This window comes from Habropoda laboriosa, unplaced genomic scaffold (genome assembly GCF_001263275.1).
Source record: "Habropoda laboriosa isolate 0110345459 unplaced genomic scaffold, ASM126327v1 scaffold523, whole genome shotgun sequence".
NCBI lineage: Eukaryota > Metazoa > Arthropoda > Insecta > Hymenoptera > Apidae > Habropoda > Habropoda laboriosa.
Genome location: NW_017100752.1, coordinates 965,966 through 971,965, shown reverse-complemented (window position 1 = coordinate 971,965; position 6,000 = coordinate 965,966).

The window sequence follows — 6,000 nt, the reverse complement described above, 5'->3', positions numbered from 1 at the left end:
TTGAATGATTAGGTTTGTTTGATAATGGCAGAGTGTGGATGTTGCGTAATTTGTGAGAGAATCTTTTTGTTTGTGTCTTTAGTCGAGAGGATTGATGGTCCGAGTGTGTAAACTTGGGTCTGGTGTGAATTGTTGGACGATTGTGGAAGGAAATGTAGGACTCTCGTTCTAATTCTACTGAATTCTACTGAAATGTACCGAAATATACTAAAATCTACTGAAATCTGCTGCATTCTAATGAATTCTACTAAAATCTGCTGAATTTTACTGAAAGCTACTAAAATCTTCTGAAATCTGCTGCATTCTACTAATATCGTTTAAAATCTTTTAAAACCTACCGAAATCTATTAATTTTTTCACTGAATTCTGCAAACGTCTACTAAAATCTACTTACTGTATGTGAACCAACCCTCTATATTATTACAAGTTTAATACAAATTGATTTAACACACCAAATTAATCATAAAATTGCACGTAATGATCCTTTAAAAAAATGCTTCATTCTACTTAGAATCTTAAAATACGTACTTCGAATATTTCTCGACAATGAGAGTAAATTGAAAATGGAACACATTACAACACAAGAAATCATAATATTCGGCAAAGAAAATTGATTTTTAGTTCAAGTACGACTATTCGCATGTTACAAAATAAATAGGCTCAAAATTTTCAAATAAACTGAAAACAAGTTAAAATAAATAAAATATTTCACAATACATCCCCGCTGTTTTCAATATCCTCCAAATAAAATACTATTGTTAAATACCATTTCAGAAACTCATCGCAAATAATAATAAATTACTTCATTTTCGATATGTACTTATTTACTATCTTAACAATATTTTGCCCAGCTCCGCTCAGAGCAGACCAACGAAGCTTCTCAAAGACAGTCCACACAATACAACCTCGCAATGAAAAATTTCCAATTCATTGTTCAATTTCGATCTCACGGCAAATATACACAACACAAGTGCAACGTATCTCTCAGGAGGCGTACGATTTCTAATTTGTAAGAGGAAAGAGGGGCCAGGCGGCTAGTTTGTTACAACCTGATATCTCGAAATACTATTTTGCCCATTCTCGGCGCACACGCGGCGATATATATGCAAGATAATAACGGGTGTCTCGAAGGAGTTCTCCAGCACCGGTTGGTTGACGACACCGGCGACAAACTCGCATCGCCGGAGGCGGCTTCGTGGTATCGTCTTCGTGCTCTTCGAGGTGAGACAGGCCGCGCTGTCCCCCCGTAATTAACGTCTTGGCGCACCCACGTAAGTACGTGGATTCGCCTATGTAACGCATTACATACGCTTGTATCCCTGCAGGTATCTACACGGTGCCAATATGTATGTATCGCCACCTGAAATTACTGAATCTTTTATCAGTGCGTGAAGAAACTGTCCAATGGAAATCTTCTTTTTCTCTCTTGCAATTCGTCCGATAAATTTCTTTTACAATACACTCAATTTTTGTTAAGAGTATGATAATTTTTGGAAGATAGTTTCGAATATCTGAGAAATTTTCAGTTATCTTTTTTTTTCTGTCGAATTAAGCACATTGAAGGAAAAATAAAGGTGCACTTTGGAACAATGTTTTCTCACCTGTGGAAGCTGTAGTGAATGTCACGTGACGACAGTGTTACTGCTATGGTGAATTATGTTTAGTAAAGTATAGGGTGATTTTTTAAGTTACAATTTTATTGTGAATTATAGTGAGAATGTTTTTGTGGATAGAGTGATCAATTGTATTGGGGAGTGTATTACTTGCTTGTGCAAAGTATTAATAGCGTTTGAAGATTTGTGTTTCTCTACAACGTTTGTGTTGTTTCTGTCATAATTATTTAACAAGAACTGATTGGTTCAATTTTTTACAACTTGGATATGCAAAATGTAAAAAGAATTAATCAAAATTTTTCCTCTCTTAAACGCAGCAAAATCAAGTTACAAACTGTTAACATTCGTCTCCCTAAAATAATCAACCATTAATATTATACAATTTACATTACCTTCAAAATCAACCGAATATTGAAGCACATTCACAAGAATACCACTTCCCAAACGCGTATAAGCAACGTCGCTGAAAACATCACGTATCTCGCATTATTGTCCAAATCTAATATACCAATTATTTATTTAAAAAAAGTTATATTAAAGTCAATGTAACAAAAATCCATATGAAGCTGTATAACTTTCTACCGAAAGTTTCTTGGAGCTCAAACAAAGAACACAAAGCACCCAATCCTTCACTGTAAAACAATTACCGTACACGAATAATATAATCATTGTTCACGCGCATTCTCAATTTCATTTAATTCCCGTCGTCCAATTTCCCATGGGATTCGCCATGCGATCGGCCGGCCGCACGATTTCACGCATAACGCAAACGAAGCTCGCATTCCTGGCCGTTGTAGACTATAGGAAAGAATCCCAAAAAGGAATCGGAGGTGTCAAGACGAATTGGATACACGGGTGGAAGCATGCGAGAGCCTTCGCCAGGTCAATTAACCGAGTCGTGAGATATATTAGCCACCCTGCGGTCCGTTCGCCTTTCGTGGATCTTGACACTTTATTTACGAGGAGATGCCCTCGTCTAACGGGGAGGAAGACGCTCGATGCCACAGCAATCTCCCTCGGCGGATCTCGACGCTTCCGGAAGCTGTCTGTATTCTACAGGCTGGCCTGACACACCGGATTCGAAGGTTCCCCAAAAGCCGTCAAAAAGTGCGTCCCTGTTTTCTCAAGGTGACGCGACCCCTACTGAAACCAGAGTCTCTGCCAAATTGTCGTCAGATAGCGATCTACCGGACGATACGCCACAGTTCGACGTCTGTCTGACCAATTTTAGCAATTCGTCGCGACAATTTTTAAGGAGGTGTGTTCCGAGGTATGTAAGTGGAAGTATGTATTCTTCTGTTCTAGATTTGGGGTAGACTTCGGTTTGATCTCTACAGGGTGAGACGTAACTTGTTTCTACCCGAATAACTTACAAGGGAACATCCTGAAATGGCAATTTTTTTTATGTAGTATGGTAGTTTTCAAAAATTTTTATATCGCCAATTATTCGCAGTGAAGTGGTGAAAATTGCCCTCAAAGTTGGTCTAATATCTCAGAAACTAGCAGAGATAGAGGACTAGTGTAAATTAAGGAGGATTATCTTTCAGAAATATCTTCTCATTTTTGCCATTTCCTCCATCGAAAAAATTTGTCTTCCCTCTTATGCATCCTCTGGAGCCATTTAAATTCTGTACAAAAATTTTCTCGTGCCACAACAGCTAGCTTCACGTGGCCCACCCTGCACACTATCCATTCCACTCCTAATCTCACAACACACTCATCTCACAATTTACTTTAACCCTTGTGTCAATAACCACAATTGTCGTTTACTTTATCCTCCAATTTTAGTAGTTTTCTAATAAAAAATAGGAAATAAGAAATGTGTCAAATAGCAACGATCTGGCCTGGAATCTTTCACCGGGAAGAGGAAATATTTTGAGTGAAAATGTGCAAAAGAGTGCTCCTCATTGACAAAAACGACGCAATCTCACAGACCCGTTAAAACAATTATAAAACAACGAATTAATTCCCTCCCAATGCAAGCTCGTTCGAGTATCGTATTATCCAAGGGTTACTCCTGCGCATCCCCCGAACAATTACATCATTCAGAGGGACTGAACACCAGCGAGCATTCCCGCCTTTTCTTCGTAGCATCGTAGCAGCTTTCTAATATAAACCAATCTCACCCATGCGGCAAGCACGATTCTACGTCCAGCGGGGACGCGATAAGATCCCGAAAGGCAGGCTGGTGTTGTTGCCAGCTCGTGCCGGAGAGCTGCTCCTTAAGAAGGGTGAGAAGTGTCACCAGGTTTTATGTCACGGCCGGGGCGAAGAGGAGGAAAACGTCGAATGGGTGGGAAAAAGAGGCGAAAAAGGAAAAAAGGATCGAGGGGATGAGGAGAGGAGGAGGTGATGGTTATGCGGGAGAGACGAGGGAGCTAGCAGATCCTGGAAAAGGGACGATGGAAGAAGACGGACGATGGAGACGGAAAGTTGGAGATCTCTGAATGGAGATAGGAGCCACGAGGTCCCGACGGAGCTTTTGGCTGTCGCGCGAAGGTTTCGTGAGAGTAATTTGTCGTGCGACCACCTCCGGGAATGTTTAAATGAATTGCTCGGGGTGGGCCCTACCACGAGTCTTCGGGGACTTTTATCGGCGCGACATCTTGTATGGGAATGCGGGCCCAACAGGAATAACAGGCGAACTGAAACCCGTACTAGAGGGAAGGAGAGGGGTCATTCTCTCTTTCCTTTTCTCTATCTGGCCACGCGGGGATGAGGCCGGAGTCGACTTACCTCCCAGTTGGTTTATTGCTCAATCCGCGCTCACGGCTAATGGATTCGTCTTCGCCGGCCCGATGCATGGCTACGTACCTTAGACACGCATTGACCACCACCTGCACGCGCGTCGATGTCCCTCTGGAAATGTCTTTCCTTCTTTCCGATCTCTTCTCTTCCTTTCCACCACCTCCGCAACGATCCGTCGCTGAGTGCGGACCGGGGACCTTCGATTTACGACCCTCCGCGTACAGATCGCCGAGGACGTTGACGCGCTTCGCGAGGATTTCGAGAAAACCTCGCGGTGGTTTCTGCTCGGCAGTTCCGACGTGGAAATTGTATCAGGTCGTAGAGAAAGTTACTGTTCATTGTGAAAGAAACGTAACTCAGTTTCTCTACATTGTCCGATACACTTTTGAGAACGCGTTAAGAGATTATCATCGCTCTGGTAGGTCCAAATCTTTAATATTGCCCATGTAGAAAGATATTCGACGTAAGTTTTTGCGTTTCATTTCGCACAAGATACAAACACAGAGAACAAAGCGTCAATGGATGTTCACTCTGAGTATGTTACTTTTTTCTACCAACATACAAATTATTTATTATTTAACACCAGATTGTAATTTTGCAGTGAGAAAGAAAAATAAAATTTCCCATAAGATTCACAAGCCAATCCGGAGAACTTGCAATGATTATAATACGATTCTAAGTTTGCTCGAGCTTCCTACCTTTGAACAACGTAGACTTGTATCCGACTTATAGTTTATTTTAAAAATGTTGCATTATCACGTTGACTGCCCCGATTTCTTGGGTCTTGTTCAGTTTAATGCTCGGATTAGAGCTCTCAGGAGCCACTCGTTATTCCGGATTTACAGTTTTGGTGAACTCAGGAGTGCGGTGTACTAGCAGTAGCTTTACCCGCATATTTACGCAATAATATTTATATTGGCATTATTACTATCATAACCAAACACCTTTATAATTATAAACCAAAACGCCAAGCAACCGCCACGGGTAGGAAGGGAGCAAAGTCGGGAAAAACCCATGAAGCGACGCTCGACACCAGGCCCTTTTCCTGACCATTGATTGGTCAGAAGCAAGGTGCCAAAACTAGTATAAAACCAACGTACCTGCACAAGGTCGACAGATAGTGTAAACCAGGCTTCGACTTCATTCTTAATTACCAAATTTCTTTTTTATGATACCTAATGTCTCCAAAGTCTTTTAGAGTATAGGGCGGATTTGCGCCAGGTGACTCTACACCAAATTCAAGCAAAAATTTACACAGGCGCTGCCTGTTCAAAAAAAAAAAAAAAAAGGTCGACAGATAGTGTAAAACCATACACCTTGAACGACACCCGTTCGAACTAAACATTAAATAAAACAACATCAAACACATTTCTGGAATTTTACGCCTTTAACCAACTCGAAACGAGGGCGATCTCAACCGTTACAGCCCGTTCCGTAACATTGGCACTAAATGAAACGAAAGAATATTTTGTCGTCTGAAATAGAATAAAATTCCGGATTTACAAATTTGACTGTTTTTGGCTGTTCTCTTCACTCCTTTATCAACCGTGCAAAGTCAATTTTAGCACTGTTTTCACGTGCTGTGTGTCTTTCTTTGTGTATATTATTTTTCCTTTTTTCTTGTGCATATTATAAAATT